Here is a 24,698-nt window from a genome sequence, read left to right as displayed (position 1 = left end):
TCCTTGGGAGGATGCTGGAGGGAGGCTGGCATGTACCCTGGTCCCTGGGAGGATGCTGGAGGGAGCTGGGTGTGTACCCTGCTCCCAGGAGAATGCTGGAGGGAAGCTGGCATGTACCCTGGTCCTTGGGAGGAAGCTGGAGGGAGGCTGGCATGTACCCTGGTCCTTGGGAGGAAGCTGGAGGGAGGCTGGCATGTACCCTGGTCCCTGGGGGGATGCTGGATGGAGGCTGGCATGGTCAGCAAGCCAGCCAGCTCCCTGCAGGCCAGCAGCTGCATGAGGGTTTTAGGTGGGGAGTCTCGCAGGCGAGACAGGCGCTGCTTTCTCTTGTCTGAAGATCTCCTTCCTCCCTCTCTTCCTGAGACAGACAAAAGTAGGTTAAATGGCAGGGCCAGTTCTCTGCATGGGGGATAATTTCTGACTCTCTCTGCTTCCAGACTCTTGTGCAAGTAACCGTCCTGGGTATTACTAGAGTTTGCTTCTTAGACTTTACCAACTTGTTAATATGAAAATGTTGTCATCCTCCTTTCACCGAAAACATCTGGATTTTAAAGGGATCCATTTCTCTACTTAACAAGCACACCCATTAGTTAAGATTTTGCTTTAAACTTGCTAGGGATTAGTATTCAGAATAATATTCCACTTAAGGAGTCACAGAGGATGAAGAAGCCCTTCGGCAGCAATGTCACTGTAGAAAAACTAGACAGATGCTTGTTACCAACATTATCCGAAGTCTAAGACAAATCTGAATATTCTGAGTTTGATATAATCAGCCTAAATATGACACAGTAATTAGGGAAAAATACATGAATCTGAAAACAAATGCGTGTTAACCAACTTCCATTCAAGAACTGTGAGGAAACAGAAGTTGACCCTGGCAATAAATTCCTTCCTCAGGCTCACTTTGAATTGCCTGTGGACCAGGAGACAAACATGGTCAGGGTATTTTTCAAAGTCCAGATTAACATGGACTCCAAAAACATCAACACAGGTCTGATCACATTCAGTGCAGATGAGAAACCTGCCTGATGAATAAAGCAGAGAAGAAACTCACAAATGAAACCCAACATCTTCCTCAGGTGGACGATGCTCTCGACACAATGGCGTGGGTCTATTTTCTGGAGCTGTTATTTTTGGATGCAGCTGTCCTTCTCCCCTGGAACTGACTCACCTCTGCAGGAAAGCCTCTTCCCCCCACAAGGCAGTTGTCTGTGTTTTCCTTCCATTGCTCCTGATTTCCTTCTAGGGGTTTGCATCAAACCTCTCACACAAACAGTTTTAGAGCATGACCACCGCGACTGTTTTTACAGGGAGAAACCTGAGCCAAAGAAAACAACAAATGCTTGAACTCTGTCCCATTAATCAGATCTCAAAGTATTATTATAAGGAATTTCATAAATCCCAACAAATTATTAATTACTCTTATCCTCACTTTGCGTACCTGGAAGGGCAGGCATAGACAATTCAAATTATTTCTCCAAATTCATGCTGTGTGGCAGAGCCAGGAAAATATTTTATATCCAGAGATTCTTAGGCAGTCCAAGCTGGAAATGATGAGTTTTCAATCAACATCAGATCAGAAGCTGATCTGAGATGTCCCTTCTCAGGGCTGTCACTTCGATTGTACCAGGAGATACACCAGGGTAGAAACTCTCTGAGGACAGAGGAGACACAAACCTTTCTATCTGAAACACTGTAGTTAACTCTTTTTCCAGTGAAAAGGTGTTCTTTCAAACAGAAAACAAGACCTGGTGTTTTGGGAAGCAAGCAGGCACCATTTTGCATAACCCAGTGGGACCAGGCATCCCTAAAGCAGAGACTGTTCAGAAGCTTCAGGGACCTTTCATAGAAGATCCTCATGGTGAATATTTCCTTCCAATTCCCACACAAATGTGTCTTAAAAATAACAGGCAACTGAAAGAAACCAAACATTTTAGTACTCTTTTAAGTCTTTAAAAAAACAAGGGGCAGTGAAGGTATTCTGTTATGGCTTGGCAATCTGGTGGACCTGTGGGTGCCCAGGGGTTCATTTCTGGTGGCAAATTCTGCTGGGAATGGGAATTGTGGTCATACTCTCTCGGGGACTTTTTTTTTGTTTGATTTTTGCCTCTTTGCCTTCCTGTTGAACTAACATCCTCTCAGGTGACACACAAACTTCTTGTACCTTGCAAAGGTTTACAGCAAACTGCCATTCGATAAATGTTTCATTTTAGCAGATCCACCTCCCCCAGCCCTGGGCATGTTGCAGCACCCAAGAAGGCCAATGGCTCAGCATCCTTTCTCCCCGAGCAGCACCACCAGGTGTCAGCCTACCATGACCAGAAAAGCCTAGTGTATTTGATCAGAAAACTATAACATCAATGAAAACTACCATCTCCTTGCGAAATTTCAAATACAAAATTTGCATGTAAACGAGGCCTTGCAGGGTCATCTCTCACTCTGGACTGATCACGTTTCTCTGCACACTCTGTCATCTGAAGTTTTTAATGGCTTGAATAGGTAAGTGTTTGGAGCAGCCACAGTTTGCATTTGTGTTTTGAGAATAAATAGGAAATGAGAGGACTCGAGCAGCAGCGAGGTTGCCATAGCAATTTTTTGTTGGAGAAGAGAAATTGCAACAACAAAACCTGGGAGAACATGTCACTGTGCCTCTGCCATATGCATCATGCCTGCCTGGACCTGGGAGAGAACAGGTTGCATGGGAGAAGAGGGCAGCCTTGGCCTCCCTGCTACTCTTCAGCAGGCGTTTCGGGGAACCTGCCTGAGGACACGGCTGAGGCAATGAACTCATCGGTTCAGCCTCAGGTTTCGCCAAGTGACACACACAAGAACTTTGCACACACGTTAAATCACGCATGAGTCATCAAGTGATCCCGTCATTATATCAGTGCAAGTACTTACTTATAAATCATAGATGAATCATAAGGCATTAGTTTGACTCTTTAAACCATGGAGTATCAATCATATGTTTTGGCTCAGATTAAAAACTGCGATCACTTTGAAAACAAGCTGATCTCTGGTGTAGGAGGGTTATCTGCAGGGTGCTCTTGTGCTACTCAGCTGAACGCTGATGGGCCACTACCTGGAGAAGTAGCTAAATGGAAAATAAATCTATGTGAAATTTCAGAGATTTACTTTCACTTACATAAGAATATCTCTGAGAACCAAACACCAGATACATCAGCACAGAGATAATTGTACTGCTGTTATCTGAGCAATGCAATGATAAGTCGACAGCATTTGTAGAGAGCTTTTCACTTGTGGCTTTACATGTGATGCTTTTTGTATTTCATTTGCTTACATCTAGCACCAGCTTTTAGGGGCTGACATACATTATTATTCTCATCTTACAAAGCGTGGGACAGGGACAGAATGTAAATGGGGGCCAAGGTGAGACAGACACAGCAGAGTTAGAAACAGCTCTTGTTTCCAGGCACTGTTTGACACAGACCTTGCCTAATAATATAAACTCATGGTCATTTTGCTGCCATTACAGCAGATGTTGATGGCACCTCCTAGATGCAAGGATCAGACCACGTCTGAGCATCAGGGTTTTAGTGACAACGTTCAGACTCACCCATGGGACATTTATATTCACATGTCAACATCACTGGCCCAGGAAATAATGTTTGCATAAATAGTTTAAAAATGCTGCCTGGAAAATCTTAACCACCATAGGACACACTTCTCTAAATCCAACAGCAAAGTGACCATCGTGCCTTCAGAAGAGGGATGGGGTGGCAGAGCAGGATCTCACTGGTCACCAGATGAGCACCCAGCTGCTCTGAGCATCAAAGAGCACTTGCAGAGTAACTCTGCTCTTCTCACCCATAGCCAGGACAGCTCAGACTAGCACAGCACTTCTAGAGGAAGGATTTAACAGGTGACTTCATGACCATGCCTCTGCTAGACTACACTGAAGCATGAATGCCTAAGCTGTACTCACAAAATATATATGGGTGATGGCATATCCAAGCCAGATTTGATTACCTAATTGGGCATGGTTGACCCCAAATGATCTTTTGTCTTGAAATGTTTGCCAGCATTTTGTCAAGTAGAGCTGATCTTGTCTTGGAGCAGGAAGGTAGACCAGAAAGCATTCCAAGATCCCTTCAAGTTCTGCTTTCTAAAGCTGATGTCCAACAGCAGCCAGTTATGTCAAAGTCAGAGGGAGATGCAAAATAGCACTTGGCATAAATTTATTTGCAGCATATCACACAATGTTGACCATGAGTTAGTACCATTTACTTTCAGAAAAAAAAAAGGCATCTGTAGGATAATTCACACTCACTTGCCCTATAGCTTTACATTGAACACAGCTTCCTCAGAACTGCTTGGTATTGGTAGTTGCCAAGCAAATTTTTCATGCACAAAGACATTCTTGCTGTTTAAAATAAAAAACAGCTTGTCATAAAGAAATGAAAATCTGGGACCTTTTAGATATTCCCAAGACAGTTTCCAAGACAGGATATGAAAAGCTAAGGCTGCATTTAAAAGCCTGTATTAACTGAATGTTTGTGTTAGAGAGGAAATAGCCACCTGGCCCTCCAAAAAGACAGGAGAAATTTTTGAGGTGGGAATTCTTTTCATCTGCTCAGACCAGCTCATGAGAAAACTGCCCCATGCCAGGGAGGGCTTAGCCCTGGGGCTTTCCCCAAGGCTGCTCCTCAGCACAGGATCTTTGTGGTTCTCCCAGGAGGGAAAAAGTTAACCCCCTCGCAGATACAAATCTTCATGGAGACCAGGTGCACCAGAAAGTGAAGGTCAGTGCAATAAATCCTACGTGTTTGCCGTCATTTGGAAACATAACACCTCTCAGTCTGCAGAACACATTTCTGCAAAGCCTTCTTTTTGCAGCTTGAAAACATTATGTATGCTTCATGTCATGCTACCTTGATACCATAACAGTGTCACCAGATGAAGCTACCTTCCTTGAATAATGTACTGAATACCAAGGAACACAAACCATCCTACACGAGGAAATTTAGTTTGCATTAAATGAGCTCAGCTACTAAATCCAAATTCTTTTTGCTATGAACATGTTTGATAAAAAATATTTCTGTAATGTTATCCTTTGAAGGGTTTCAACTGCAAGCTGAGCTTTCTCGCTGACTGTGCTTCAACACACAAATGAAAGTTTTTTATTTCTCTACGTTCCTGCTTTTTAACTTGGTCAAAGATCACTGCACTTGGCTGACAGCATTGCACATCTTCTGAAGCCTAAGTCAGAGCCCATGTGTGCTGACTCTCTGTCAGAGTTTCCACTGAAACCCACAAGTTCAGAGACATAAATACCGATTTGGTAACAGCCAAGCACCATTTCTAAAGCAGTTTCCAAATCCTCTGTGCTAAGGATCTACTACAGTCTTATCAAGTGAAGACAGGCCTGCTCATGGGTCAGTTGCCTCTTCTTGTTTTATTGCAGATATTTACTTGAAAATAAGATGCTTGTTCATGAAAGATCATCTATTCTTTGTTGCATTCCCCTACTAAAATCCAGGTTGTCTCAGTATCATACACAGAATTAGTAGGAAACATTAATGGGATCAGAAAAAATACCTCATTTTTTGGAAGTCTTTGGTACAACAAGCCAAGAGTGCAGAGAGACATGTTTATACTGTCTTAGCAGGGCTGTTTTCTACTGGAAGGCTTTTAGATTACAGCAGTAAATTACAAAATTCATTTAACTTCTTAGCATCTCTCTTCAAGGTTATATATCCACTGGGACTCTTAAAAATTAAATTTTTTCCCTACCCTGGCAGAAGGACTACCAGCGACCAAAATAAACTCCTGACCATGCCCAGCCCTCTCCCAGATAGCAACCAGGCAGCATCAGAGAGAGAAACTAGGACATACAGTCCATGAGGCGACTTGCTCGGCCCCACAGCTCCTGAGGGGAAGCAGGAGCTGCGCAGCCCCTCCAGAGACCATGAGGAGCAGCCAAGTGGCCCATCAGGCTGCAGGGACCCAGATTTAGGCTCCTGGCTGGTGGCAACAAATACCATTTGGCTGGCCAAGTGGCACATATGTACTGCTAGCCAGTGGCCAAGCTGTCTCCATTTCATTTTGGCCTGCCCAAGGGACAAGCGAGTGGGAAGCTGGATGTTGTCATGTCTGGAGAGTGATGGAGGGTGGCTATTGCAATCATGGGGGGGTCAGGGACATGGAGGATGCCAGGGATGCAAATTCAGGGTCAAGGAAGAAATGTGGGAGGTGTCGCATTGTAGAAATTGAGGGGCAAATATCATGGGTGCAGGGAGTTGTGGCCCAGTAGTGAGGTTTGGTGGCCTCTAAAAGCCAACATGCCCACGTGAGCTGGGTTGCTCTGGGCTGACTCTCCAGGCTTCAGGAAACCAGCCTCAACTCAGGGAGTACCTTCACTGTTTGCATTTGTAAACACCAGGCCCACAAAACAGCAGGGTGTGGATCAGCGCAGCCTGCACAGCTTACTTGTACCCTGGTCAGGTTGGGCAGCATTTATGCTTTCCATTTTTTTTTTCTTTTTTTAATGAGTTTTCTATTCCTTACGGTTGCAGGCTGAATTTTCCAAATTGGGATTCGGTGTCACAATGCCCACCCAACCATGTAGCCTCCAGCCCTCATTTCATCACAGAGTATAATTGAAAGTGAAACCCTTCTCTTTCTTATGAGCATGCACTCTTGTGAGCCACACTGGTGAGGAGTTTATATTCTCAAACACACTTGAGCAGGCCTACAGAAGGAAAGCGATGGTGACACTGCTTTCTGTAGCACCTCCCTTAGCTTTGGCTGTGCTTGGCCTCCAGTTCTGTCTTCATAGGTCGGTTCTGGAGCAGGAAGACCCCTTGGCACAGCCATACGTGCCCACCAGGCCAGACTGCCGAAGCAGAGACTTACCTATTAGATTACAGCATCAGTGCAGCTCAGCAATAACCCAATAGTCATCACAGGAACAGAAGTCCTACAGATTATTACCAAATGAAACAGTTGGTGTTCATTGCATTATGATGTCCTTAGAAATTATATTGTTATTACAAGACAAATATCATGACCACTTTCTCTTAGTAATGATTATTTATCTCTGTCTTAGTGCTCATTAGCAAATTTCTTATATCAGAATGTGATGCTGGCTGGAACATAAAGTGTCATATAGGCAAATAGGATTCCGTAAGCAAGATGATTCATTACCACCACCAGATAATGGAATTACCTATTCAAAGACCTTTGAACTATTCACTGTTCACTGAACATGAACTATTATGTTTGTTAACAAGAGGTATTTGTATGAGGCAGCTTCTCCACATTCTCAAGAGGGCACAAAGGCACTACAGTGTGAGTCAGACTGTGTAAAGAAAATTAGACACATCAAGAGAAAATTAAAGGACTTAACCTCTCCAATTTTTTGGCTCTGAAGGGAAACACAGTGAAAACTTGCTATTCCCTGTACTGCCACTAGAAAGTAAAGAGGGCAATTTGCACCAACACACAGGCTCCTGGGATGAGAGTGGTCCTGGGCAGATGTGTGCTCTTCACTCAGCCCCAGGAGCCATGGAGAAAAAAACAAGAACCATGGTGATAAGTGCTTCTGCAACTGTGAGTTAATGTTGCCTCACGTCATTGCAGGTGGCACTGCCTGTTTCTTTGCTCTTTTGGAAGCACCTCTAAGCTCCCTATAGCAGACCCATACATAACCTAGCACCATCTTCAACCTCTCCTGATGAAATCTTTCCCTTCTCATTGCAAAAGTAGTGTGGTGTACAGCATTGCCAGCACTGGGAACATCAGAGCCCAGGCATCTCCGAGGCATCTGGCCAACTGTTGGTCAATGCATACTCAGCCTGCAAGAGTTTAATGTACATTTAATGTACATTCAAATCTTCTTCTGATAGGTCCTGTGTAATGGGGCCAGAAGAGCTCCAACAAGCAGCCACAAACATTTCATGGCTATCCCTTTTTGTTCAAACAGTTAAATATCAAATCTCTCAAGGTCTCTGGCTTCCTACACTTTGCTATTTCATCCCATGGTGATGTTCTGCTACAGGAAACCTGGCCTCTGTAATGCATGAGTAATATCCCATGTAGCTGACCTATTTGTCTTCTCCTGCGGAGAGCAGACAAGGTGCATTTTGTCTAATACTCACTAACAAGCCTCATTCTCCATGGGTAAGTCTGCAAGCTAGTCTCCTCATAAACTTCATGAAGTGCCTTCATGAGCAGATCACCATTAAAAGACAGAAAAACATAGGTAGGAATAGGCAGGCAGTATTCTTGGTATTCTTGGACATGGATGATTACCAGTGAAGTCCCACAGGGAACTCTTCCAGAGCTTAGATCATACGCATCGTATGGATCGTATGACAAGACCTTCATAAATGGTCAGGAAAAGTGAGAAACGGAGAGTGCTGGTGATATGAACTGATTCAGAGCAATAATATCAAACACTGACTGCATAGAATTGTAGGACAATCTTGCAATACTACGTGGCTGGATGACAGACAGGTGAAACGTGATATTGATAAATGTGGAATAATGCATCCTTGAAAGACAATTGTAACTCCATGTACTCAGTGGTGGGCTTTGACCTGGTTGTTACCACCCAGGAAAGAGATCTTAGCTAGATCTGTTAAACTGTCTACTCCAAGTTCAGGAGCAGTTTTAAAAGGCCAATTTTCATATTAGGAAATATTAGAAACAAATTTGAGAAAAAAGCAGAAATCACAATGGTGGTGTGCCTTATCATACGTGTCTACAGGGCAGAGCATTGGCATCTCTTTCCAAAATGATATAGTAGTAGTAGAAAAGTGCAAAGACAGAGGGCAAGGGTGATCCTCCTATGTAGGGAACAACCTGAGACATAAGGAATTTTCAGCCTAAGGAAGAGATGGCCATGAGGATTATAAATTAGGGTTCATAAAGTCATGAGGCACACAGGGAAGGTTAACAAGGCATAATTATTCAGTATCTCATAATAAAAAAGGTAGGGGATCTCACCTTAAAATTTGAAGTGGCAGGTTTGAAAACAAAAGATGTGCACATTGTGTTATTAAACCAGGGAACTCACTGCCACATGATATTGGTGGGTATCACAACTCTAAAGGTTCAGACAATTAATAGAAAAATTGATGGAAGAGACAATATATCAAAGATCACAAATATTTCATACATGGCTCAGGAGTTCCTTGGCAAAGCCTCCTGGGGAATTTCTCTTACACCTTTAATACTTCTGTGGCCTTCCCTAAGCATCCACTGGCAGTCACCTTGTATTTTCTGTGCTTTAACTGTTTCATAGTTCTAAATATCATTCTGTAATTATGTCAGAGGTGCAAGGATGTAGCAATGAAACCAAGCAGAAATGTAAGTCAAGCTCACAGGGGACTAGATGACACAAGGGTGTGCTAACCCAGGTCATAGAAGAAACAGGTGCTTCTTTAACCAGAGCATTTCTATGGCAACAGTGAAAAACTTAATATCCTCTTGCTTGTCTTGACATCTTTTGATTCACAGCAGTCTATGGCCTGAACAATGTTTATGTCTCCTTCTGGACATGGGCAGAGTCAACCTGCTGACCAATCAGCCACCTAGTCTCTGCAATGCAGAGCTGGTCTTGACTGGCAGCGGTCTTAATTAAAAAGTGTGTAGTGCCTGTAGTGTGCTTAATGCAGTGGAGGATTAAGTGAATGAAAACATACAAAAAGAACATTATAGTTTATTAATTGTGATAACAAGACAAGATTTGTTTGTCATATGTTGGAAAACAAAAACAAACAAACAAACAAAGGCCTTTTTTGGTACTTGAACTTGTAAAGAACTTTGTTGCTGTCTCCTGTACATTTCTCCTCACTCTCAGCCCATTTGCCACATGCCAGCCTCTGTGCACCTGGAGATAACCAGCAAAATCCCTGCTGAGGGCTACTGTGCAAGGCCTTCTCATAGGCTTCCTTTATGCTGTGTTGCCCAAATTTGTGCAAAAGTGAGCTATAAACTTTGTTCCTGAAATGGGCCTCGACCACTCCTTCCACTTGCCAGGGTCCGTCTGCAAGGTGCACAACCCACATCTCTACAGAGGAAAGGCAGTTGCTCAGACCTCTCAGGGTCTGAGAAGAAAAAGACAGGCAGCATTTACTTTCTGCAGGTACAAACACTTCATCTTCCTCTTCACCATGGGCTTGCAAGCACCTGCTAGCAGTTGAAGGTAGTTGGCAGTATAGACACTTCATACAGAAATAAGACAAGTTTCTTATTCTGAACTGCTGCTGCCTCATCTGAGAACGGATGAACAGGTGTTAGGCATGGTTTTGGAGCATCTGCAGTGTGTGAATGCAAGCTATGCGTTAAGTAGGGTTAGTAACTTTAAGTGGAAGTGCTCATCCATTGTCAGCATGGCTCTGAACAGAAACATAGAGTTTGGCTGTTAATCTGGGGAGGGGGGTGGGAGTTGGGCTGAGGGGAGTCGAACCTAGACAAATGAGCCAAAATAATCTGTACTTTTAACAAGTTCAAGAAATATTGACGCCATTGATGGTAAAACCAGTGAGAGCAGGGTCTGGCCTGCTGTGCTGGAGTGAGGCTGTGCAGTGTACCCAAGGACACTCTCCTGTCCCACGGGTACTAGTGCCAACACTGTGTCACCACATGGGCACAGCTGAAATGCCCTTTAAATGTCAGTAAACAACATAAGGAAGACATCAATTAGATATTTACCCTGCCCTGCCCTGCCCTGCCCTGCCCTGTCCCTTAAACTAACCTCGGGGCGCCTTCTGTGGTATCCAAATCCAATATTATAAAATGTAGGAAATTTATAAAGAAAACTAAGTTTTTAGAAGAAAAAGTCATAGCTGGCAGGACAGATGACAATAAAAAGCTGCGATGTTCACTTTGCTGGTGCTGTTGAATAAACATCAGTTTCCTGAGCAAGTTGTGAAGTCTGGGAGAGGGCTGTTGTAGCGCCAAGTTCAAAAATAGGTTAGCACTCCTCCAATGACTGAAGGACAGTTAGCTATGGTATTAGACAAAAGCGTAAAAAAGCTGATAAAGGGCAAGAGTAGAAATAAAATTATGGAAGATAAGACCTGCCAAAGAGAAGATTTCTTTTTTTGAGGAGATTGTGTTTATTTTATAACTGCAAAGACATAATAGATTTTAACTTTTTTTTTTTTTTTTTCTGAGCACCATATTGGCATTCTGATTATTAATTATCAGTATACAATGTTAATAAAGCATTAAGTGGATTAAGAAGTGCCTAATAAACAGCTCAAAAAGTATTTTCTCTATCAAACAGATTTGTTATCTATGGCATCTTGGGAAGATTAGCAGGAGCTTGGTACCCCTCAAAAAGTTTTATCCATTATCTGTAAGACACAAAATCACTGTTGGTAAAATTTCAAATACAGAAAAAGTTGTAGAGGACAGAAAGATCCTGATCAGATAGTAAACTGAGATTTTCAAAGCAAGGCTTTTAAAGGCAGTCAAATACAAAGTTGGTCTGACCCAAGCAAGGTAGTCCAGCCCTAAGAAGAACTGTGCCTCAGAAGAAGTGACTCTGGAGCAACCAGTGCAATGCACCGTAAGCACTCGATGTGGTTAAAAAAGGCAAGAGAGTTGTCTAGTGGGCAGAGAGGCAGTAGAAATTATGTACTATGTTAAGGAAAGCATAGAGAAGCTGAATACCATTGTCTCAGTCTCTTCCAGTGCCTCCAGACCCATCAAACCCATCAGCAGCCCTTGCAGTGTGCTAGGCACTGAGGCTCTTCCCCACACTGCCCCCACCAAAGCCTGCAGCCCTCTCACTCGATGTCGCTGCTTTCATTGGTTTTTAATCTCCTGTTATTTAAAACCAGAGTTTGCCCAATCATTTGAGAAACAGCCCCCTTGACAGGGATTCTTGTATCCCCGTTTGGGTCTGAAAACAAATATTTTCCTGCAGCTGATAAGAGCAGAGAGAACGGGACCAGCAATGGTCATGGTACTGTTAAGGAGGCATCGGTGGTCGAGGGTTCTTCTGCTGGGGCACGCACAAGAAACTGCATTGCTTTGTCAAAGGGCTTCCCTTCTCAATGGTTTGGAACTACTTATGCTGTACACATGTCACTTTCTAATTTATTTTTGGCTAATGAAATTTCTGAGAAGCAAATCAGATTGCTATTGACGCTGGATCTAATGCAGTCCCTTCTTTGTCACAGTCACTTTCTGAAATGAAGTTATAACGGTGCTGTAAAAAATACTTGATGTGACAGGCTTGTAAGATGAAATGGTTTGTTGATGTCAGTCTGTGGTAATGGAAGATGAGCTGAATTGCTCAAGAGCAACAAATTGTATGGATTTAGGGCACAAAACAATTTCAGCTACATCACCTTAATGTCCTTTTTAATGGAAACAAATTGCTTTGTGCTATGTAATGAGGTGCCAGTGGGAGCTGGAAAGTTCAAAACAACACAAGGGCATTGCTGGGATCCTCACCCAGTTCAGGGGAAGCATGACAGCATGAAAAACAAGCAAGGAAACAAGAATTCAATCGCCAACACATAACTCTGGAGTCTTTGTTTAGATCCTATACTGAGCCAAATATGAACAAATATTCTTGTTTAATTCATAGTAGTAACTGTTTATCATTTGACTTCATCCATATCCATAAAACTTCACTTAAATTTGCAATACCTCTGAAGCTGGGCCTAAGTTTCTAAGTGTTTAGTCATTTTAACTACAGTGATATAATTACAACAGAAAAAAAAAAAAAAAAGTGGCTATACCAAGGAGCTGTTATGTCAATATAGTTTAAACTGCATGAGTAATACTTTCATGAGTGATCATTATTTGTATAATGCAGCACCTTGGGCTACGAGCGACACACCCACATCTCTCTGTACTGGGTGCTAGATGAATACACAAATCCTAAGCCAGTGTTTTTGCACCAGGCTTTTAACATCCCAAATACATTTACAAAAGATCAAGTCTTTAATTGACATAGTGCAACCATATCTTAATTTTAAAGAAGAAGAAAACTGAAGTTAGTTGAATTCTTCTCTCTAACACAAAGATGGAAATGGAGAGATTTACAGATTTCCGCAGAAGAGACTCCACAGGACACCTCTGCCCACCAAGATATTGAATTGCTTATTCTAGGTCATACAATGAAATAGGATCAACTCCTTTCCTCCTTCCTTACCCTGACCACTGAGAAGCACTATCCTTTATCTTTCAAAGGTGGCTACATTTTAGTGCTGCCCTTCTGTATTGTAGCAGTGATATTTTTCAGGAGTAAACCTTCTCCTTTGTACACATAAGTTCAAAACTACCCTGAGACTAGTCTTTAAATACAAATAGTCTTGCTAGGTACAGATATTATCTACCTTCTGTACTGGAAAAAAAAAAAAAAAAACAACGTTGGAATAACTATTAAAGTCATTATATCTGTGTCGTCATAAGGGGCCACCGAAAAGCCTGACTTTGATGAGGCTGGTGAGGCTGAGGGAAGAACTGGGGGCTGTTGACCACCAAGCGGTGCTGGGATCCTCTGTGCCAGAGCTCCGGGGCTGCCCTGGTAGGGCTGAGCTGGGAGTCATCACACAGCCAGCAACACTTTGTTTTGCAATAAAAGAGAGCTCGCACAGCTTTGACAGGTACTTAATGCTTAGATCCTATCCCATTTCCACCTTTTGATGCTTAGATGACACACAAAAGACTTTGTTCACTTTTGATTAATGTTTCTACGAAGTAACATTTTGCTAACGCATTCGTAGGAAAAGCATCATAAATACTTCAGGAGACAGACATTGATCATGTAGCTTGCAGGAAATTGCTACTTGGCCAAACTGAAACGCATGAATGAATTGTGAGTTGTATGCTCAGAAAGCAAAAATCATATTGTACGAGATGGGTGACTGTTCCTGCAGCATGAGCAATGGATTATCCTGGGGAACATGAGCAAATTCTAGGAGGAAATTTATTTATTCAACCATTAGCTAAATAATTTGAGTATCAAGTACATTTGTAAAAGATCAAAGTCTATTCAAGGGTAACTATAATGGGCTAGGGTGATAAAGCACATGGCCAGAGAAAAAATACTCTCTGCTCTGTCAAAATTATGCAGGTTTCCAAACATCCTCTATTCCCTTGCACCTATTATTAGCACTTTGGTTATTTGTGTACAGATATACAGTCTACCAAATCATGAAATACCTATATGCAGTTGTGCATCCCAGTGCTGCCATTATCCAGACACCTTTCCACTCCTACATGGAAGTTATATTTAAGCCAGAAATGGCATTGCCTGTGATATAATTGATTTCAACAATTACTGTGCTAAGAAATGCCTATTTATTATTTGACAGCATGTAGAGGATTTTTTGGCAAAAAACATCCTACTGTTACAGAACCTGGAGGCTGAGAGTCTCCCCAGTACAAGGGAGACATAGACATACTGGAGCAAGTCCAGTGAGGACCACAAAGGTGATTAAGGGACCGGACCACTTGCCATACGAGGGGAGGCTGAGAGAGCTTGGGCTGTTGAGCCTGGAGAACAGAAGGCTCTGCAGAATCTTATCAATGTCTTTAAATACATGATGGAGAGGGAGTAAAGACCATGGAGCCAGACTCTTTGCCATGGTGCCCAGTGTCAGAGCCAACAGGCACAAACTGAAACACAGGAAATTCTGTACAAGCATAAGATAAAGCCTTTTTTTACTGTAACACTGGCTGAACACTGGAACAGGCTGACCAGAGCATTTGTGGAGTCTCTATCCTTGGAGATTCAGAACACTTGGATACTCAGAACCCAATTGGACACAGACATGTGTGACCCTGCCCAAGCAGGGCTTGGACTTGTTGCTCTGCAGAGGTCCCTTCTGCTGGCAACACAGCATCTTTGCCCTATTTGAAGGGTTACTGGAAAGTAGAAATCATTCTTGCAGTTTGCATTTCATGACTTAGTTTCCCCCACTTCTACCTCTTTCTTCTCATACCCTTAAGTTATTTCTGATGAGTCTTTCTGACCTCTGAACTGCAGTTTTATGAGCCAGCTGGCTGAGCTTCACAATGGCTGGACTGGATTATGGCTGGACTGTGTCTTCAGCACCTAATGTTTTTAATTGGGATAAAAGAATCTGAAACATTATAGTGGGACTAAGCTGGACAAAGCTCACATTGGAGTCACTCTGTGTCAGGCTGCCACAGGGAATGCAACCACCCTTGCCTCAAACACTTTGACAAGAACTAATAATCCAGCTTTGAACTAGATCACAGCGACATGGCTTTACTTCATCTTCTTTTAGAGTAGCTGCCACAACTGCAGTAACAGCAGAGCTCTTTAGATGATTTATGCAAAACCTGGAAAGACAAGGAGAGGTAAGACCAGGAGTCATCTGCACAATCAAGTTGGTAAGCTCTGGACTTTGCTGTCCCTGCCATGTGGCACCACATGCCCCACAGTGCTTGAAAGCTTCTGCCATGAGGCAGTCTGCAGGGCTGTGAACACCCATGGGACTGGTGAGGACTTGGGTCACCATGCCATGTCCTAGCAGGGTTGCCTTCCTGACCAGTCTCCTACTGCCACATCCCTGCAAACAGAGCGTGCATCATCCTTGAGAATTGCTAACCATTCATCTTCACAACCAATGACATTAGAAAGAAAAAAAAAAACCTTACACCCTCCTTTTCTTATCATGAATATCTTGTGACTTTTAGCTCACAAATTGTTCCAGCTCTCTCCCTGCCCTAGAACACCTACAATGAGGAAGGTAATTCCTGCCCTTCCAGGAGCAGACACCTCATTGCGGTAAGGGCTTTCCTGGTGCCAAGGACATCTCCTTCATTAGAGCAGCTCCTGGTCTTCCATCTTAAAAACTGAAGAAAGATGAATAATGTTCAAACCCAGCATGCCAAAGTCAATCAACTCAATAGAATGAGTTTCAAGTCTCACCTCTTAAATTCCTGAGGAAGAAATCCTTTCTCTAAGGTCTGGGGCAGCTCTGGAGAAGAGAAAAATTGGAAAAATTAAAAAAAAAAAAAAGGAAAGAAATTTAAGGGTCATGGTTTTCTAGTTGTCCACATATATTAATATAAACATAGATGCACTTTACAGTTCAGTTGTGGTACTAATAGCTTGCGTGATTTTGTGTGACAACAAGAATAATATATTGAAGTAGGAAACAGAAATGAAGGGGACGTTCACAGAGATGTCAGCAAACACAGTAAATCCTCAGGACCTGGGCAGGACGGGACACCCACAAGTGCATCACTGTCCCTGGTAGCCCTTTGTCAGGGGTCTGTCACTGATGAGACAGCTCTTGGCATGGGAGACTATTACACCTTTTCTGTGCACATGCGGGATGATAACTGGTTTGCTTGGATGGGAAAAGAGAATTTTCATTAAATCTGCTACCTGGGCAGGCAGCCTGCTGAAACCTGACATATGCGACTGCCTCAGCCTGACAAGAAGCTGAGGTGTAGGAAATCCGGGGTAAGGAATAACTCATACTACAAGCAGACCAAAGGAAAGAAAAAGAAAATATTACTTGGGTGCAAACTCCTGCTAAGTATAAGACAGATGGTTTCCCAGGGTCAAGAGCCAAGATTTTTTTCAATATTGGCCAGCAATTACATGAAATCTTATTTATTTATTTATTTAGTCATTAATTAAAGGTACCATAGAAATAAATCTGACAATGTTCAAATTCAGTTCTCTCCAGCCTTATCGTTTCATCTGCCAGCGGGTTCAATTCCTTCTTGATCTTTGCTTTCAGGATGGTGAAGTTTAAGAAGTGTTACATCAAATTTTTATGAGGGCTGCTGACATTTTCACTCTGCGTCAGCGCTCCCAAGCCTTGCTGGCAGCAAACCCAGTGGGACGGGAAGATGATGTCATGGGGATTGCAGTGACATCATCTGTACACAGGAAGGAAACAAACAGTCCCAAACATCTCAGGCGAAGGGAAGGGGAAAGCAAAGTCTCTGCACAAGGCAGGGCAGGTGCTGGCATCCCATGCAGCACCATCTCAGATTGGGAACCCACCTGCTCCAGAGACCATGGTCCTCCTCAGCACAGCCACTTCATTTACCACGACTGAGGATCAAGCCATCTGTGAGCTATTGCTACATGGAGGTTGCGATGGCATTTCTGCAACTGCGTGGCACCAGATTCTCAGTGCAGGTTGGCAGAATGGCTGAGGTTGGAAGGGGCTTCTGGGTGTCAGCTGGCCCAAAAGTGGTTGTCTGCACTTTTGCAATTATTATTTTTGTTATTAGAACAAAGATGATTAAGGGAGTGGAGCATCTCCGTTATGAGGAAAGGCTGAAGGAGCTGGGTCTCTTTGGCTTGGAGGAGACTGAGGGATGACCTCATTAACATTTATAAATATGTAAAGGGTGAGTGTCACGAGGATGGAGCCAGGCTCTTCTCGGTGACAACCAGTGATTAGACAAGGGGTAATGGGTACAAACTGGAACACGAGAGGTTCCACTTAAATATGAGAAGAAACTTCTTCACAGTGAGGGTGACAGAGCACTGGAACAGGCTGCCCAGGGGGGTTGTGGAATCTCCTTCTCCAGAGACATTCAAAACCCACCTGGACACCTTCCTGTGTAACCTCATCTGGGTGTTCCTGCTCCGGCAGGGGGATTGGACTGGATGATCTTTTGAGGTCCCTTCCAATTCCTGACATTCTGTGACTCTGTGAACCACTCCAAATTGTGCAGAGTATGCTGAGACCCTTAAGTCTAGGTTTGCTTGCCAGATTCTCAGGAAAAATTGGGTATCAAATCTATTCCTCTTTCCGTTACATTTTTTTCAAAGTGCTGCCATATGCATTTTGAAGGGATTGTCTGTCACAGAGTCATAGCCCAGCCAAGTTTTGCTGAAGACAAGGATCATCTGGGGGTAAGATGATGAGACAAACAGGCTGACAGCAGAACTGTGCTTGGGGCATTAACACAGAGTATGAGAGACTCGCCTGCTCTGTGTGATGGGGTCTCCTACCTGCGATGTGCTGAGGACCATCACAGCCAGTCCTCTGATCTCACCTGAGACACTGAGGGGAAAAAAAAGGGAATATCAAGCAAACATAGGACAGAGGGGAATAATCTACAGGAATGCCAAACTCCATGATGATGAGACCAAAGGAGATGTCATGGTTGTTGGGCAAGGGGCCAGGAGCAAGCAAGGCAGAGTGCTGCCAGGCTTGGAGAGCTTCCATCTCCTCCCCATCAGCTACTGACCACAACTGAACCAGGTGGGGAAGGGGACAGGTGCTGACAGAAGTGGTCTGGGAAAAAAAAAGCAATGCATTAGGTAAGCTGCTATCCCAAGGCTGCCATATCAGCAAACAAGGAGGGTTTGTATAACATAGTTGCATTTAAAAATAAAAGTGTTTGTGGTTTTTTGTGTGTGTGTTGTTGTTTTTGTTTATTTGTTTGTTTGTTTTTTAAAAAAAGAAACTAAGAATTGTCTAGTAATGTGATACGGCTGTTTTTTTATTTACAATCCTCTCCCCTAGCTTCATGTCATATCATTTCCTCAAAGTATACTGCCCAAAGCCTGAATTAGGATAAGTCAGAGCACTAAATCTGTTGGGTCACAAGGTTTTAATTTTCTGTTTGCTTAATTTAGCTAAAGTTCTTTTATAACACCCTAGAAGCATTATTTAAGAGAAAAAAAATTTATTTTAGCAGTTAGAAACAGAAGACAAGGTGTCGCAGCTTATGAATCAGATCGTAAAGGGTAAAACAATGAAGCTCCACTGATTTTCACAAAGCTAAAGCCATTTTACACCACCTGAGCACCTGGTCTTCCAGCTTCATTTCACCTCCACTGCCAAATCACTGTTGTGATAGTATGTCCTTCAATGGAGGACTTCCATTAAAGAAAAAGAAATCAACAACGAAATTATTTTTCTTCCCTTTCTGCTGTTCCAAATAGAATTACAACTAGAAAGTCTCAGGAAAGCTTGTCTTTGCTTTCACTTCTGTACACAGACATTATTTTGCAGTGTCAGACACAAGGTTTAATCACAGTTTTCATCTCGGATACCACCGCCAGTCAACCCAAAATACAAACACTGGGGAAATTCAGCCCCTTGGGCATCACTGTGCAGACTCACTCATGTCCTGCCCGTCTCCTCCGGGGCAGGTGTGGGAGGGCTCCTGCTCACAGACCGGCCGTCGGGCGCTCTGAGTCCAGCTCTCTGTACTCGTGCTTTCCATGGTCTGTGACAAGGAGGGACAGGCAGACATGGCTTGCTCATTGAGCAGATAAAATAATTGAAGTGCCAAAAAATTGAGTCACCAGGGGACCAGCCCTCAGCCCCAGGTGGAGAGCAGGAACCGATGGGTGAGGCTACAAAGGGAGCAGCTTTGCACCACTGTAGGGGAAACCATAGCCCTTCAACAGACCTGCACAGAGACTTTATTGAAGCTTTATGAGCACTCTCTAGAGGGCAGACAACATATAAGGGTCTGTCTGGGGATTCACTCTATTATTTGCTCCCAGATTTGCAGCCTGCAGATCATCTTTGTCCTTGGATGCATTTGGCCAGAAGTCCCAGTGTCTAAGTACAGGCAGAACTCAGCCATGCCCATGCCTGGCATTCCTGTGCTGGTTCACAACTACTCATAAGCTTTTTTTAGGGTCTGCTCTTTGGAGTAGGGTGAAAGCTGTGGACCTAGTGCTTGCTTGTAAGTGCACAGTCTGCAGGACACAACGGGTTATGTGCTGAATGTAGCATAAGATAGATCTTCAAGATCTGGGGAGTTGAAGATTTCCTTCAGTGTGAACCATGATCAGCTTTAGACTTAATAAATTGCTTTTTCTAGGTAACAAGCTGCGCATAACAAGGTATTTTTCTAGGGTAACGCAGCGCATAACAAGGACCTGAACATCCCAGCATGGTGCAAGCAAGCCTCAGAGCCTGCAGATCAGCCACACCGATCCCAGAATATTCAGTCGGTATTAACGATCTTTCCAGTCCACTGCCTGTGCAATAAACCTGGGGTGAGATGAGACTCTGAGGAGTCCCACACTCTTTCCAAGTAACTCATCCTCATACTTCAAAGGCAGTTCTCCTGCTGGCCAGAGATGAGGCAGGCTGCCAACAGCACGCGGGGAAGGTTTTTGCTGATCATTCCCTTAAGCAGGAGCAATAACTTCAGTCACCACAGCTACCTTTCAGCAGCACAAAATTCATATTGTTTTTAAAGACCATTTACAGCTGTTAGCAAGCCAGTTACAAGTAAGCAAATTAGACTATAAAAAAAATTGCATAAAAGAATGTGCCTTGAAACCACATGAAACTGCACAACTGTCCATCTGTTTAGTTCTCAGACCTGCTGCGTGACGCTTGCCGAGGATGCCCAAGTCCTTAGGGTGGCACCCCCGGAGTGCCAGCAGGGCTCCCCTGCCTGCCCCAGCCCCTCACGCCACCACACCGCGGGTACCAGTGCCTCCACGGAAAGATGCTCATCGTCATCAGAGCTCTCCCACTCAACCCAGCAGTTCCCAACTGCTGCCTGGAAATGCAAAGGAAACAGGATGATGACCCCCATCCATCACCAGCAAAATAGTTTGGGGTATTGATCCAGCTCCAACACCAAATCAAGCTGTCAGGTTGCAATCACCTTCACAAAATGCTGCATTTTGCAGCAAACAGCCTGGCACTCGGTCCAGTGCTCACTCAACACAGAGAAAAATGGCTGCATTTCACAAAGTTCGGATTAGATCTCTCACCTTTAATACAAAACAATGTTCTCTTGGCTTATTTTTCTTTCCATTACTTAAAAAAAAAAAAAAAAAAAAAAACAACAGCAACACAAACACCCAGTAAAATAACTGTTATTTGAACCTACAAGATAAGTCCCCTCAAACCTTTATCCTTTTGCATTTCAGGACATCTGCGCATATTAAGCAAGAGGAACTATTATCTGCTACAATGCAGGTGTTTTAGCTGTACTGTGAGTTAAAAATAAGAGTCTTACTAAAACTAGTTTGATTCAATGGGAAGTTCTTTAATTTAGTACACAAATTGATTTGTTTTGGTTGATCAGTAGTGACAAAAATAGAAAGACATACTTTGAAATAATTAAAGAAACATTTGACTGGAATAAAATGTTGAGTAGAAATGCCTTCTAAATGAGTATGGTTTTGCCTTCAGTTTTCTGAGAAGAGATTTGAAGCTGACAATGATCTGGGCCAGTTTTCTAATGTTGGGGCCCTTGGCTATTTGGTTGTTTGTTCTTCTGTTAAAGACTGCAGAAGCCAGGTAACCATCAGACTTAGGATTTGGGCACTTAAACTGGTGCCATAATGTTTCAACAGCACCTACTTGCACGTCTTGTTCAAGTCCTTTTTCAGCAGGCAATTCAATGTTCTAAAAACTGAAAGACACACAGTAGGGAAAATGATGGCTTCTAGTTTCTGCAGTTCCTTCTCATTTATTCCTTCCCTGAACTGCTCAGGAGCTGTAAAAGTGAGGAGAAATGCAGAAGTATCCTCCTCTAAAAGAGTTATATAGTGTTTTGCACTATAATACATAAAATGTCACATTATGAAGCGGTCCTTCATCTCTGCAAAAAGTAAAGCATGACGTCTCTTCTCAGTACTTCTTGTTCTAAACTGAAGGTTAACTTGAAGCGATTAGTATGAGATGGAAATTAATGAATTTCCCGAGACAAAGCGGTTAAGGCAGCACCCAAAAATCTGGTATCTGGCCTATCAGGGTGAAGAGCCTGTATTGGCAATCAAAGCAAAGTGCTGAATGCTTTTGTTTGTAAAGTTCACCGAGCTTGGAGACCCAGAGCACTCCTTGACAGGCATTTGCTTAATTTCCACTGGAGAAGTTATCGGAAAATATTAATTTAAAAATTCAATAATATTTGCCAAGAAAAAGCACTAGTCATTTTCTTTCCTTTTGCAATCACAAAGCCAAATCTGTAGCAGATTCTTGTGTTCGAAGGATAAGGTGCAGTGGATGTTGCTGATGCACATGAACCTTGTTCATATAGGGTGAGTTTTATTATTTTATTTTAGTAGTTTGTGCGATTTTGTACACATTGAAATTACATCAAGGCCTTGTTTTTGAAATAGCTTGAAAGAGCTCTGCAGAAGGAAAAACTCTGACTACCCCCTCTATTCTTATGTGTTACAATTCTAGGGAAACACTGTTGTACAGAGTAGATGTCTAAGCAATCACTATTGCAGTGGGAGACCGAGCAACGGAGTTGGTGCACGGGCTGAGTGTGGGACGAGGAGGCAGGACTGACCTCCGGGGTTGTTGTCCTGCCTGTGACACTGACCTGCAGGGTCATATTCTGGCAGATATTCCATAGTACTTAGCATCTTCCAGGTGCTGAACCTTTAGGATGTTTGACCATCCCTGAAATCTGGGTCCTCAGAGTTTGATATGTTCAGCAGTGATGAGCGCTCTCAGCTTTGGCTAAAGTCTGTGAGGGTCAGAGTACCTTGCAGCATATATATCCAAACAGCTATGTTGAAATGGAAAATACCGGGGAGGCAAGATATGGGTCACTTTATTTCTGTGTAGTTGGAGAAGGCCATTCCCACCACCAGCTTCCAGCAGGGATTTCCTTTCATTGATTGTCTCAAGGTGGGTACAACCCTGCCTTGTCACCATTAGCATTTTACATGCAAGTGACCAGCTTGAGTTTGCTATGCGAGGTAAGAACATTTTCTATTTTTATTATCCAGTACAGAGAGCCTAAAAGTCAGGACATTATATTTGTACTTAATGTTTACAAGGTGTCCTACAGCCCAGGGATCACAACCATATGCTATGCAAGAGGAAAATATTGTCATAACCACTGAGAGCAAAGCATGATCACTCTTTTTCACAGCGCCTATATTTTTCTAATTGTGGTCTCTAGTAAATCTTTTCTAAATAGAACCATTGTGCAGTTAATTTAGTCTCTGAATGAAATGCAAGTTCATGCTAGACACCTATACCAAGATGGGAACAGAAATAACATTGTTGTATCTTCTAATCGAAGAAGAAAAGCTGCAGAAAGACTGCAGACTGTGCCAAGAAAGTCTCTGCATGTATGAATGCAAGAGCTTTAATCTGCATGACAAAGAGTCCCCTTCTCTTACAAACTGCTACTTCTTTCTGCTTTGTGAAACCCGGAGAAACAATATGGCATCCACATCATGCACTCATGCTGTGTGGCATCATGGAAAAAGAGGCTGGACCTGTGCAGGCAGTGCTGTGAGTACATTTTGCAAGACGCAGAACATTAAATTCTCATCAAAACATGTGCATTCAATACTTTGCCCCTGTGCAGGGCAGGACTGCACTCTGCATTGCCTTTGTACAGCAATGAGCCTGTTTGCTGCACCAGAGATTTTGCAAGCCTGACTCTAACATATATTGCAGAGGTTCTGTTACTCATTCAGTACAAAATTCTGCATGGTAATAAGATGTCCCTTAGACACAGCCGCTGTGCAGTGGTTGACACAGCAGAAATAGAGTAGAAACAAAGGAAGGATTGTGAATCACCAAAATCCTCAGTAAAGCAAGTCTCCCATCTGAAACAAGTTGCCTGTTGATATTGACTTTTTGTGGGAGAACCAGCGAGATCCCACAGAGACCCGCTGGGTGGGCGATGCCAGCGATGCCAGGGCAGGGCAGCTCCCCTGTTGCCGCTGGGGAAACACACGGGCCCACTGGACCCACAGCCTCCCCAAAGGGAGCTGTGGCTGGGAATCCTAACCAGGCAGATTTCCTTAATCGAGTGGTATGTGTCACTTCTGACACACGCCTGCTCCTGCTCTCCAGACACACCAGTTCAGCTGCCCCGTCTGCTGAGTGTAAACTCAAACTGGACTGGAAAATCTCAGGAACGCGAGAGTCAAGTTCTGCTCTGAGCTGCGTGGCGAAAGCTAAATTAACTCCAGTGAAGACGAAGTTTTACACAGAGCAAATAAGTAGACGTTGGCCTTTTTTTCCTTTACTGCTGACTTCTTACATTTGTTGTAGTGAAATCTCTCCCATGTTTTTGGCAGGATCCTTGTTCTCTGATCAGACAGAGCTCCTGATAAAGACAAGATGGATTTTGCTCAGAGCAGGATCCTGCTGAAGACAAGAACAGGATTTTTTTTTATTTTTTATTTTTTTTAATTTTGATCAAATGGCAACTGGTGGGAGAAGGAAATCACAGATTTAAGGACCAAAAAGCATCTACTTGCCCTGCAGATCTGTGCCCCAAAAATATTTGAGGTCTTGAACTACAACAATTACCCATCTACTTGGTTGTTCTTACTGACAGTTCAGTACGTTGGGACTGCAGAAACTTCTTACCATGAGGCACAGAGACACTGTGCCAGATTCTGATCTCACTGCACATGGCGTAATTTACCTTATGTTCGTATTTCACTAGAATAACTAAGATGGAAACGTGCTTCACCTTTTCCATCTTTTTTGTCTTTGGAGTTGAAGCAAAGGGAAGCTTCCCTTCAAAATGTAGGAACAGTGAAATGATTAACAAATGCTAAATAGGGCAGTTTCAGGCTGAAAAATGTATGATTCATAGCAACTTGTTCAGACATATTCCTCAGTCATATACATTATGGCAATTTAATTATGTAATAGAAGGGATCATGTACTGTTGCATGCCCACAGTTCCCACTCATCCAACTAAATGCAGATGGGCTCGCGCTACGGGGAAAGTAATGCACAAAAGAGAGGGACAGAGAGAAAAGCGGTGCTGGAATTTAAGGGAAAACT

This window comes from Patagioenas fasciata, chromosome 3, assembly GCF_037038585.1.
Source record: "Patagioenas fasciata isolate bPatFas1 chromosome 3, bPatFas1.hap1, whole genome shotgun sequence".
Taxonomy (NCBI): domain Eukaryota; kingdom Metazoa; phylum Chordata; class Aves; order Columbiformes; family Columbidae; genus Patagioenas; species Patagioenas fasciata.
Note: the sequence above shows the minus strand (reverse complement) of the source record.